Source organism: Saccopteryx leptura, chromosome X, assembly GCF_036850995.1.
Source record: "Saccopteryx leptura isolate mSacLep1 chromosome X, mSacLep1_pri_phased_curated, whole genome shotgun sequence".
Taxonomy (NCBI): domain Eukaryota; kingdom Metazoa; phylum Chordata; class Mammalia; order Chiroptera; family Emballonuridae; genus Saccopteryx; species Saccopteryx leptura.
In genome coordinates this window covers 28913232-28927091 of record NC_089516.1, presented here as the reverse complement: position 1 = coordinate 28927091, position 13860 = coordinate 28913232, and the positions used below count along the sequence as shown (strand labels likewise).

General features: G+C 39.3%; 1 non-coding gene across 1 annotated transcript; it reads right to left on the bottom strand.

The window, feature by feature from the left end:
• Positions 1 to 12524: 12524 nt before the first annotated feature.
• Positions 12525 to 12600, bottom strand: TRNAP-GGG (transfer RNA proline (anticodon GGG)). The gene has a single exon. It is a non-coding gene; the product is annotated as a tRNA-Pro (tRNA).
• Positions 12601 to 13860: the final 1260 nt, after the last annotated feature.

The following is a 13860-nucleotide window of genomic DNA, read 5'->3' as shown; positions in this document are numbered from 1 at the left end:
TGGAATAACCTCAAAATCAAATGTACATATGTGGTTTTATAAATAAGTCTTCAAAAGATTATATTTTAATGCTTTAAAATAGTAAAACATTTAAAACTAATTTATGAATGTTAAGATATTAAAAGTATTTTAAAATGTAAGAACTTATATACATAAATAATGGAAAATGTAAGTCAAAATTATAAGGATTTGCAAGTTATATGCTTATGTACCTGGAAAACAAAAAGGTAGTAAGTGAAAACCCATGAGAACCTAGTGATGTTGGTACTTATTAAACAGATTGTTAAAAATAAGCATCTCTCCCATATGTCAGCAATAAGTAATTTAATATAAATTACTATATCTATAGCAAAAAGATGTAAAAATAACAAGAGCAAGCTTAATAAGATATGGACAAATATTATATGAAGAAAATAAACCAAATAAACTTTCATAGTGATATAAAAGGAAACTTAAATAAATGTAATTGCATAAAATATTTCAGGGTAAGTTTGAATGTATAAATGCCAGTTGTCTTCAAGTTAATTTATGAAATTTATGAACTATAACAACAGGAATTTTAAAGACGCTAATAAAATAATTTTAATTGCCTTGAAAAATAGGTGGTAAAAACAAGACAACATTGAAAATAAACAAATAGTGGAGGGGGCAGCAAACTATTATTAAAAACGGTAAAAAATATATTACCAAGTGAAAATGATTGAAAACTTTTGCATAAAAAGACACAAAATAGAACATAATATAAAACTCTTAGCAATAGAAGTCCATATAAAAGAATTTAAACATCATAGTGCTTCCATATGAAATAATGAAACTTTTTTAAACAGTGGCATTTTTCTAATGGTGATAGACGTTTCATTGTCCATAACATCTATTAACAAACAGGAAAATAGGGAATGAGGCAGAGAACCAACAAGCACATTCCAGGATTATCTGAGTTCTTATGTGGCAAATGTATCTTTGGTGAGTTCTTATATATTTATTTTGGTTTTATTGTCTATAGTACTTTAGTCTGGGAATTTGTGGGTTCCTTCCATCAATCTCAGACATTAGGCACTTCATATATATTCTCACACTATTTAGCTTTTACTCGCGATGCTTAGAACATATTCCAAATGCCCTTCAGTTCTTTGATGGGAGGCAGATCCAAGATTACTTATAAAATAACAAGTAAGAGCAATTCTACAGGCTTATGAAAGGAAGGCATGTCTGTATAATAAAATAAATAAATAAAAAAGAGATGGCTTTATAATCTGTTGTTTAATATAGTTTGCTGTATTTTTTTTTTTTTTTTGGTCTTTTTCTGAAGTAAGAAGCAGGGAGGCAGCAGAAACAGACACCCGCATGCACCCGAATGGGATCCATCGAGCAAGTCCACTAGGGGGGCGATGCTCTGCCCATCTGGGGCGTTGCTCTGTTGCAACCAGAGCCATTCTAGTGCCTTAGGCAGAGGCCATGGAGCCATCCTCAGCACCCAGGCTACCTTTGCTCCAAGGGAGCCTTGGCTGTGAGAGGGGAAGAGAGAGATAGAGAGAAAGGAGAGGGGGAAGGGTAGAGAAGCAGATGGGCGCATCTCCTGTGTGCCCTGACCAGGAATTGAACCCGGGACTTCCACATGCAGGGTTGACACTCTACCACTGAACCAACTGGCCAGGGCCTTTAGTTTGCTCTAATTTTGATTTAATGTTCAACAAACCCATGATTAATAATAACCAATATTTGTTGGTGTTAGGAAAGGACTAAGCATTTTTCACATACATATTTTATTTAGTCCTCACAACAAACATCATGATCATCATAAATAATATCATCATTATTATTAAACATAAGGAAAAACTGAAACAGTATAAGTTTAAGTTACCTTTCCAGAAATGTACAATTAATAAAGAGCATACCTGGGATTTAAATTCAGATAGTTTGACTCCAGAGTCCATGACTTTTATTGTTGTGGGTTACTGCTTCTTTGTAATATTAATATTAGACTTCTTTAACTTATCTCTAAAGTTCTCACAAATTCTCTTCCTGGTCGCCAGGGGGATGTCTCATTTCCTGTTGTAAACACAGCAGTGATTTTCAAACCTGGAGGAAAATTAAAATCACCTGGAGAAATTGAAGAATTATAGATGCCTGGGACTTATTCTAAACCAATTAAGGTTGGATCTGTAGGGTATGTTTTAAAGCTGTCCAGGTGATTCTGATGCACAGTGAGGGTTGCAAATCACTGACTTGTGCATATATAGAAAGATATAATTAAGTGCTCATTTCTCTGGTACCTTATAAGATAATTTACATATACTATAAATGGCATAAATATATATATATCTTTTATAATTGTAATGTTATATAGTTCTTATGTATTTTTTAAAATTAATTTCCCATGATATACATAGGCTTAAACATTTGAGCTTCTACTCCCTGATCTTTTATAGTAATTACTTTCTTTTCCATTTACCAGCTAATTATGTGTCTTCTTATGACAACTCTTCTGTTCCAAATTGGAACAAGATATTTTTGGTAATTTTAAAAATTGGAAGAATAACTTTGAAAATGTAATGCATCCTCAATATTTAAAATTCAAAGGTGGCAGAAAAGTATTGTAAAAATAAAAGAATGCAAAAAATCTACAATGCATGATTAATCAGCCTTTTTAAAATTTATTTTGAGACAGACAGGAAGGGAATGAGATGAGAAGCATCAACTCATAGTTGTGGCACCTTAGTTGTTCATTGATTGCTTTCTCATATGTGCCTTGACTGGAGGGTTCCAGCCGACCCAGTGACGCCTTGCTCAAGCCAGCGACCTTGGGCTCAAGCCAGCGACCATTGGGTCATGTCTATGATCCCAGTCTCAAGCCAGTGTCCTCAGGGTTTCGAACCTAGGTCCTCAGCATCCCAGGCCCATGCTCTATTCACTGTACAACCACCTGGTCAGGTGATTAACCAGCTTTTAATATTGAATGAATAGCATTACAGTTTTTTCCTCTGCTTATATGTGAACGAGTGGATGGACAGAAACCTAGATATTTTTTTCTGTTTTATTAGGATATTGACATATAACATTGTGTAAGTATAAACTGTACAGCATGATGGTTTGATGCACATTGTGAAATCATTACCATAATAAGGTTAGTTAATATCTCCATATCTTCTGTAAGTATAATTTGTGTGTGTGTGCGTGTGGCGAGAACACTTCATATCTAGTCTCTTAGGAACTTTTAACTACATAATACTGTATAGTTAACTACAGTCACCATGCTACTTATGCTTGACCATCACTCCCCATTCCTCCCATCCCAGCCCCTGGAAGCCACCATTATATTCTGTTTTTATAAGTTTGACTTTGTTTTAGATTCCACATATGTGAGATCATAAAGTATTCATCTTTCCCTGTCTTAATTATTTCACTTAGCATAATGCCCTCAAGTTCCATCTATTTTGTCGCAAACGGTAATGATAGTATTGAGGAAAGACAAAGGGTGAAAGATGTCAATGGTTCTCAACCTTGGATAGCTACAGAATTGTTTATTATAAAAGTAAAGATTTTTTTTTCAATTTTTTTTTTTTTTTTAGCAGGAGGGGGGAGGAGAGATGAGAAGCATCAACTCATAGTTGTGTCACTTTAGTTGTTCCTTGATTGCTTCTCATTCATGCCTTGACCAGCGGCTCTAGCCAAAGCCAGTGACCCTGGGCTTCAAGTCAGTGACCTTTGGGCTCAAGCCATTTGCAAGCCCATGCTCAAGCCTGTGACCTTGAGGGTTTCAAACCTGGGACCTTAGCGTCCCACGTTGATGCTCTATCCACTGAGGTACCACGTCAGGTGAAGTTTGTTTGTTTTTTTTTTGTTTGTTTGTTTTTTAATTTAGTGAGAGGAGGAGAGGCAGAGACAGACTCCTGCATGCTCCCCAACTGGGACCCAATCAAGAATCCCACTAGGGGGCGATGCTCTGCCCATCTGAAGCCCTTACTCCATTGCAACCAGAGCCATTTTTTAGCACCTGAGGTGGAGGCCTCAGAGCCATCCTCTGTGCCTGGTGCCAACTCATTCTAATTGAGCCATAGCTGGAGTGGAGGGGGGAGGGAGGGAGGGAGAGAGAGAGAGAGAAAGAGAGAGAAGGGGTAAAGTGGAGAAGCAGATGGGTGCTTCTCCTGTGTGCCCTGACCAGGAATTGAACCCGGGATATCTACATGCAGGGCCGACGCTCTACCACTGGTAAAACCAGCCAGGGCTGAAGATTCTTATATCCAAGACGTTGGTGCAAGTAGGTATTTGCAATTTTTTTCAACAGTAACCTGGGTAATACTGATGTTGGATGTTGTCAGACCCCATGAAATCAATCTCAGGGAAGAAAGGAAATAATGGTGAGACCAGAAAAAATGACCCGCAGGCCCAGCTGCCTGTCGCCGTGGAAACCAATTACATGACACAGGTGCTGGTCCAAAGGAAAGAGGTTTGTTCATTTGCCAGCCACTTGAGAAGATGTGGGAGGTAGGGAGGGACTCCTGTTCTCAAAAACCCATCTTCCCTTCTTGGTGCAGACAGAGGTTTTTATAAGGAGGAGGAAGTTAACAAAATAGAACAAAAGAATCAAAAAGAGGGGTTTGAGAATTCTTTGCTGAAAGGTGGGGGGGGGGGCTATTGCAAGCTAGCTCAGTGTATTCAGATAACAGATTGAAGGCCACATATCTTCTGAAGCTGGCATGTCTGAAAGTGGGAGTCTGTTCTCTCCCTTGGTTGTTACAGGAATTGAAGCTAGCAGGTAATTTAGGATTTTTGTTTCATGTATCAAGTGTCCATCGAGTCCCACTTGAGCAAGAGAGAATCAGAACTGCAAGCCCCGGCACAGTGGGAGTGAGGAGAAGGGGGCGGGGAGCTTATGTTTATTCTTCTTGCTTGAATGTTAACCCTTAATGTGCATCTTCTGAAGGGGATCAGGCCTTTTAACTGCAATGAGAGCTTGGCCATAGGTGAAAGTACAGAATTGATCTATATACTATTGATTTGTTACAGAATACATAACTTTGATCATCAATTAGTAATATTGAATCATGGTTATAAGAGCAACAAACTGGATTTAACATTTTACAGTAATTCTTTCATAAACTTACTTTGTTAGTACATTCTTATTTAGCTCTATTTTATGGCTAGTCAGGATAATATCACTTGAAACAGTAATATAGTATATGTATTCCTCGTTACAGTGGGTAGTAAAAGGATCCTGATTTCACCTCCCAAATGTCTTTACTTGATTGGTCTGTACTCAGGAGAGGTATGGGGGAAATGGTATTTTTGGAAAAAGAGCTGGATTTTAGTTAGGTATAGCTGTTAAAAAAAATGATCCCGAGTTTCAACATAATATGTCTCCAAAAAACTTATCTTGAAGATTTTTATTTTACTTCCTTGTTTGTGTGTTTGTTTCTCACTCCCTCTCCACTGAGGATAGTAGCATCCTTAGCAGAGGTAATGATGAGCTGGCTATTCTGAAAACACTATCCCAGGGTCAAGCATTAAAACCCACTTTTACTGTCTTCCCCAACTGCCGCTTTGTGCTAAGGATTCTTCATGTCAAAATTTGATCCCCAGAAATGTTAGGTGTAGTTTATCTCAATATTACATGTCTCCTTCTAAGACACACTTTTTATGCTGTCAAACTTTCATGCTATATATTTTTTCAGGTTTGTGTATCACATAAGTATTGATGATTTTTAAAATATTATATGCTGTAAGCCTAGGGTGGAGAGAAAATATGTTTGTGTTTCTGCAGAGTTGGAGAATAATAAAAAAATTTCACGCCTGACCAGGTGGTGGAATAGTGGATAAATGTCAGACTGGGACCCACAGGACCCAGGTTAGAAACCCATAGGTCGTCAGCTGGAGCGCAGGCTCATCTGGTTTGAGCAAGGCTCACCAGCTTGAGACCAAGGTGGCTGGCTCGAGCAAGGGGTCACTCAGTCTGCTATAGCCCCCTGGTCAAGGTACATATATGAGAAAGCAATCAATGAACAACTAAGGAGACTAAGGAGCTGCAAAGAAGAACATGCTTCTCATCTCTCTCTCATCCTGTTTGTCTGTCCCTATCTGTCTCTCTCTCTGTCTCTGTCACAATTTTTTTTTTCATTTACATTTGAGATCCTAGCATAAGAGCAAGTTTTGGGAAGTTATTTTTCTTTCTCTGCCTGGCTTATTTCACTCAACATAATAGTTTCCAGGTCCCTCCATATCGTTGCAAAAGGTAATATTTTCTTCTTTTTCATACCCCATAGTATTCCATTGTATATATGTACCACAGCTTTTTAATCCACTCCTCCACTGATGGACACTTGGGCTGTTTCCAGATCTTCGCTATTGTGAACAATGCTGCCATAAACATGGGGGTGCATTTCTTTTTTTCAGTCAGTGATATGGTATCCTTGGGATATATTCCTATAAGTGGGATGGCTGGCTCATTTGAGGAACCCAAGGAATAATGAGAACTACAGAACGGAATTGAGACAGAGGAGGGATCAAAGGGACCAGAGGAAAAGAGGACAGAGGGAAAGGGGATGACAGGATGGGATAAACCTGAAGGGAAGGGGGGAGGGCGCTGTAGAGAGGGGGGCAAGGGAAATGTTGAGAGGAATAGGGGGGAGGGGGATGCATTCAGGGTGACCCTAGAATCTATGTAAACATAATTAATTAAATTAAAAAAATTTTAAAAAAGTTTTGGGAAGTTAGAGAAAACTCCAGAGAGATTTAGCTAAATCCAGAGGATTATATTTGCATTTCAACAGAAAATGTGACCTTGGAGATACCTAGGCTGTGGAGTCCAGGGACATCACAGTTTATCTGGCCTTTGGAAGTATGTATTTCTATTTCAAAAGGTTAGAGTTACAACTCAGAGACTTTTCCATTCTACCTTCATAGAGCAAAATTAAGAAGGAAGGAGAAGGAAAGCTACCTCTTGCTCCTGTATATAAACAAAAAAGATCATTTTTTTCACTATTTCTCACCTGCTATAACAACTTCAAAATTTGTAAGCATAGGACATTTCACCTGGATTTCATCATATCACCTTATGAGTAAAAATCAATGTGTGACAAACAATGAGGTCATTATTTGTATTTAAGTGAATTTGCATTTTAAGTGTATGATAAATCTATGTCTGATCCAGAATACATCATGTGAGGATTCAGGATGAAATTAATAAAGATGATTATTAAAAGAATAACAGTGAGTTTTATTCTCATTATGTGTGTGTGTGTGTGTGTGTGTGTGTGTGTGTACACATGACTGGACAGCACTGCATGATTGACTGTTATGGAAGTCCTCTGTGAATCTGTATTTAACATGGACAGACAAGTGAGTGCCTTTATAACATGCATTCTATAAACATTTTATGAGATCTTTTGTTACTTTAATCCTTTCTATTATTGCTTTGTTCATACATTTTTAATGTCTGAGTTGAAAAAGAATTTTCATGGGATGTTATTACAGAGTGGAAATTGAAATATGACTCCGTATAAATCTACCACATTAAAAAATATGTAGCAGTACGTACACCCAAGTGTGCATAATTAGAAAGTAATCCTAGTGAGAGGTCCAGGTTTTATAAACTGGGATAATGAAGGTTAATTGCTTTATTAATACTACTGTTGTTCTAAACATAAATTTATAAAGCACAGTGGCATTCATATAGATGTTGTATTATTATTTATTGTTTTAGTAGCAAAAAAGTTTTTCATTTTTGTTGGTTATAAATGAAGTATATACGTGATGAATCTCAATAGTAATAGCATATTTCATTGTGTTTGGGCCTTTTTATAATTCTCTTTTGCTTTTCACATCAAGTCCATAAGAGCAATCATTAATAAAGAAAATTATGCTTATGCTTTTTTGAACCCTGTGTTTGTTCTTTTGAGGGAATTTGATGATATAAAAGTGGTTCCTGCCTTTGAAGTAATATAGAAACTAACAGGGAGATATGTAGAAGACAAGACTAGAATTCAGAAAAGGAAAGAGATAGGAGAGGGTAAGGGGATAAATGATGATGCAAGGAGACTTGGTCTGTGGCAGTGAACACCCAATACAATATATAGATGGTAGATTATAGAATCGTACACCTGAAACCTATGTAACTTTACTAACCAATGTCACCCCAATAAATTCAATAAAACATTTGCAAAAAAAGAGAGATGTTGGTCAAATAAGTTTGTAAATATGAAATATAGGTTTGCTGGCTTATAGTTTGCTTTGGGTGTGGGGGACAGGCTGTAAGCAGGCAGGGTCATTATAGCCTAAGGCTTAGTTTTAAGACTAAGCCTTTCCTACCTTAAGTGACTTTGTATCGGAGACTTTTCCTTGTTTGTATATTGGATTAAAGGTTTTGATTTCTACACTATAAAATGGGGCAGACTGGCAGCTTGCTGTCTCTCTTGGTTCCTGCTATCACCATTGCAGAAGCTTCCCTGATCCCTTGCCTTCTATGGAAAAATCAGGTTTCCTGCTTTTCCCTTGGCTTCTCTTGTGGCTTGCCTGTCTTGGTGAGACACCAATAAACAGAATGGCCTACCGTCCTCCGACTCTACCATTTCTTTACTGTCTGCCCAAATCCAATGGGAACCTGCATGTGAATGGCCATGATGGTGGCTCCTGGACATACAAGAGATCAGTGGGATTTAAATTTATTAACCAAAGACTCTTTGATGAGATAGGAATTATTTGAGTTCATGTAGGATTTATTGGATTTGGACTGGAAGTGGAGAAAGAGAAATATGTTTGCTATGAGGAAATATAGAGTGAGAAGAAGTGATATATTCACTTAGGAAATTGTGTGGATAGGTCGTTGTAGTGGAAGTTTGGAATTAGAAAACTAGACAGTCATATAGTTGAGATACTGGGTAACAGCGTAAAAAGTTAGGAGTTTGTTTTGTGGACATTATAGGAATAAAGACATTTACTCTTACAACAAGATGAATTAAAATGAGAGGTCCTGGAGACAGAAATCACAGACCAATCAGAATGTTCTTCCAAATGTCAGAGGAGAAAAATATAAACAGCCTCTACTCAGATTATTGTGATAGGGACCTAAGGTAAGAGGTTTTATAAAAGAGATCATGAGGTTTGCCAGACCTACTGACCAGCCACAAAAAGATAACTGCAGAGAAGGACTAACAATTGACTCTGGGTTTTCCAGTTTTTGATCCAGAAAGATTGACAATGAGAGCGACAAAATAGGACTTGGTAGAAAGTAGTCAAGTGTATTTGCTGGAGAAAAGATGGTTTGTAAATATTTACTTTTCTCCTTGTAATGTAAGCTTTTTACTTTGTGCTAGGACTGTTATTTACATTCTTTCATATTGGTATATTTGTGAAGATAAACTATATCAACAACAAATCATGGTATTTGGTAAAATCGCAATGTTTCAATTCCCTTCAATGCAACGAATTACTGACCTTTCTCTGCATGGAGAAACTCCACAAGCTGTACAGATGTGGTTCAACTACATTCATGACTTCAAAAGACCTTACAGACTAATAGTGACAAGTACATAAAAAAGGCTGATGCAAGGTAGACAAAAAATGCCACCATTAACATAGAATCAATGTGTTATAGGACTCACAGTGGCTAGAGGAAACTCTGGTAAAGGGGCCAAGAAAAAATGCATGGGATGGCCACTGTTTAATATAGCCCTTGAAAGTTTGGTAATGTCCACAAGAATTTAAAAATAACTACTTAAAAACTGTAATTCAGGCCCTGGCCGGTTGGCTCAGCGGTAGAGCGTCAACCTAGCGTGCGGAGGACCCGGGTTCGATTCCCGGCCAGGGCACATAGGAGAAGCGCCTATTTGCTTCTCCACCCCTCCACCGCACTTTCCTCTCTGTCTCTCTCTTCCCCTCCCGCAGCCAAGGCTCCATTGGAGCAAAGATGGCCCGGGCGCTGGGCATGGCTCTGTGGCCTCTGCCTCAGGCGCTAGAGTGGCTCTGGTCGCAATATGGCGACGCCCAGGATGGGCAGAGCATCGCCCCCTGGGGGGCAGAGCACCGCCCCTGGTGGGCGTGCCGGGTGGATCCCGGTCGGGCGCATGTGGGAGTCTGTCTGACTGTCTCTCCCTGTTTCCAGCTTCAGAAAAATGAAAAAAAAAAAAAAAAAAAGAAAAGAAAAGAAAACTGTAATTCAGCATACATTGTCATTCTCTTTTGTTTTTTAATTTTCTCAGATATGTCGAATTACGTTTATTTTATTATGTAGTTCAAAAAATAGTAAATACACATTAGATAACATGTAGAGGAAATATCTAAGATTTGATAAAGAAATTAACAGTTATTTTAGGAGAATATTACCGAGTTTCTACCAGCCAGTTCCAATGCCTTAACTTAATTAAGCCCCAAATTTCCAACCATATCAAACAGTGGAGTAAGTTTTAAATTGTCACTCTTAAACTAACTTCCCCAATTAACAAATTTCAAGTATACAATACAGTATTGTTAACTCTAGTTGGATTTCTGTATATTAGGTCTCCAAAACTTACTCATTTTGCATAACTGAAACTTTGTACCCCTTGACAAACCTTTCCTCATTTCTCTCTCCCATTCTTCACCCCACCCTTGTCCCTGGCAACCACTGAAATGGAATTCAAAAAACTTGGTCACCAGTTTTTTTTTGTTTGTTTGTTTGTTTTCTTTTTTTTTTTTTTTTTTTTTTTTTCATTTTTCTGAAGCTGGAAACAGGGAGAGACAGTCAGACAGACTCCCGCATGCGCCCGACCGGGATCCACCCGGCACACCCACCAGGGGCGGTGCTCTGCCCCCCAGGGGCGATGCTCTGCCCATCCTGGGCATCGCCATATTGCGACCAGAGCCACTCTAGCGCCTGAGGCAGAGGCCACAGAGCCATGCCCAGCGCCCGGGCCATCTTTGCTCCAATGGAGCCTTGGCTGCGGGAGGGGAAGAGAGAGACAGAGAGGAAAGTGCGGCGGAGGGGTGGAGAAGCAAATGGGCGCTTCTCCTATGTGCCCTGGCCGGGAATCGAACCCGGGTCCTCCGCACGCTAGGCCGACGCTTGGTCACCAGTTTTAAGCCCAGTTTGTACTATCTTAATGCTCTCTCTCCATTGCATATATTCTCATCACTCTAGATCAATCTCTTTGGTTCACACTTTAGGGTGGTCCATTATGCAAGCTCCAGCAGGAACAGATTTCTCACTTTGAAGTTTAACTTCTGCTTCTTTTAATTGTTTAAAGTAAATCTGAGAGGCAAACTATGTATTATGCATAAAAATTGTTTCTGTCTGAAGAAATTTTTTTACATCTGTTGTGTAATATTGTCTCTATTGAAAAAATGTGAGATAGGAGAATACTGAGGAGATTCTTAGAAATCAGGTTGATCTCTTGGTTTTCCTTAAATCATACCCAGTCAGCTTTCTACCTTACTGAAGTTGGTCACCTCTCTTATTTCTGGCTAAAAAGCCCTTTGTTGCTCCCAGAACCCTTCACTGGTAAATTTTACTGCCATTAGCAAAACAAGAATGGGTATTGTCTTCAATTATTCAAAAGAATAGTGTATGAGGAAATGTCAATTAGTAAATTATCAGAGAAGATAGTGCCATTTTCCATTAACTGCTGCCAAATGTTGGTCAAATGTATTACTTCCAAATGACAATTTAAGTCTCCTGGGCTCTTGCACCAGCAGTGTTTCCAAGCCCAGGCCTACATGATGACTTGACTGTATGTCATCAAGACAGCAGATTTTCATTTCATGGAAATACAGAGAACTCCCTGTCCATCTGCAATGACAGAATTAATGATTTAATAGGTGGCAATGTGTATGTCTGAATCCCTGCTTCACATCAATCCCAATACTTCTTTGCTATAAATAATTCTCCTCCATTATCTCTGCCCTTTTCTACATCTTAGACACTATATAATCTAATACAGCAGTTCTCAACCTGTGGGTAGCAACCCGGGCGGGGGTCAAACAACCCAAACACAGGGGTCGCCTAAAGCCATTGGAAATACATATTTTATTTAAAAATGTATTGTATAATAAATATGTATTTTCCAATGGCTTTGAAAATGTATTGTATAATAAATATGTATTTTCCGATGGCTTTAGGCGACCCCTGTGTTTGGGTCGTTTGACCCCCGCCAGGGTCGCGACCCACAGGTTGAGAACCGCTGATCTAATAGAAAGAGCACTCTCTTTTTCTGATGCTGGCCCTCTTTCTTTTTTTTTTTTTTTTTTTTGTATTTTTCTGAAGCTAGAAACAGGGAGAGACAGTCAGACAGACTCCTGCATGCGCCCGACCGGGATCCACCCGGCACGCCCACCAGGGGCGAGGCTCTGCCCACCAGGGGGCGATGCTCTGCCCCTCTGGGGCGTCGCTCTGTGGCGACCAGAGCCACTCTAGCGCCTGGGGCAGAGGCCAAGGAGCCATCCCCAGCGCCCGGGCCATCTTTGCTCCAATGGAGCCTTGGCTGCGGGAGGGGAAGAGAGAGACAGAGAGGAAGGAGGGGGTGGGGGTGGAGAAGCAAATGGGCGCTTCTCCTATGTGCCCTGGCCGGGAATCGAACCCGGGTCCCCCGCACCCCAGGCCGACGCTCTACCGCTGAGCCAACCGGCCAGGGCCACTGGCCCTCTTTCTGACTTCAATTTACATTCTGACTCTATATTGTTCCTGATGTTATTTCTCTGCATTTAAAATTTTTATCTCATACATTCCAATCCTCACCTATAATTTATTTGTTTGAGTATAATTACCTTTTCTGCCTTACTATGTCTTTCCTGAAAAAGAAAAGAACGCTTCCCCCAAACACTTCTCTCTAATCTGCCTGAATTGTTGCTCTTGTCATGTTATTCCTTGTTCAGAAACAAAGCCCCTCATGCTGGCATTTAAACGTTCCACAATGTGACTCCTGCATCCCTTAGTCTTATCACTTACTTCTTGTCTCTTCTTTTCTTATGCATAACTCAAATGTTACCTCTCTTTTGCTGAACAAATACTCTGCTTACCTATATCTTTGCCTTATACCAAGTTCCTTTTCTGAGAGAATACACCGTTCCTTTGCCCCAGACACACTGCTTACCTCAAATGCCTCTTCCTTCCTTGGCCTTTTGCTTGAATACCTTGTCATCTTTCACCTAATATCACAGTAGTTTGTCTACTTGTCATTGTTCTTTTACTTAGTTACATATTTCTTTAAGGTAGGGCTAATGTATTAGTCATTTCAATTATTATTTATAGTGCATGATATTCTCTCTGATGACTTTCATGGGACCTGTGAGGGCCTGAGCTCATTGATATTTTTAGAACACTTCTAATTCTTGTTTTAAGTCTTCTAATTTGTCTTTTAACACTTAGGCTAAGATCCTGTGATTCATCTCTGTATACTATTTGCTGTGTCCATATTTCAGTGTCTTTGTCACTTAGTAACATTTTTAAAGTAATGCAATGATTCCTGTACTATGTTTCAGTTCTTGTAATGTATTTTATTTTATTTATTCATTTTTAGAGAGGGGAGAGAGAGAGAGAGAGAGAGAGAGAGAGACAGGGAGAAGGGGGGAGGAGCTGGACGCATCAATTCCCATATGTGCCTTGACCAGGCAAGCCCAGGGTTTCGAACCAGCGACCTCAGCATTTCCAGGTCGATGCTTTATCCACTGCGCCACCACAGGTCAGGCCTTGTAATGTATTTTAATTACTCTGCATATCCTCTGTAATTTATATTTTTCTTCTTTGTTACTAGGCTACTGACATCTGTGACCCAAATCCAATCCTAATGCTCATGCTTTTTGTCTCCATATGTGAGAGTTTTCCTACATACTTCCCCAGGAAGGGGACTTTCTCACTACTGTGCTGATATAGGCATGGATACTTTTGAGCCCAAA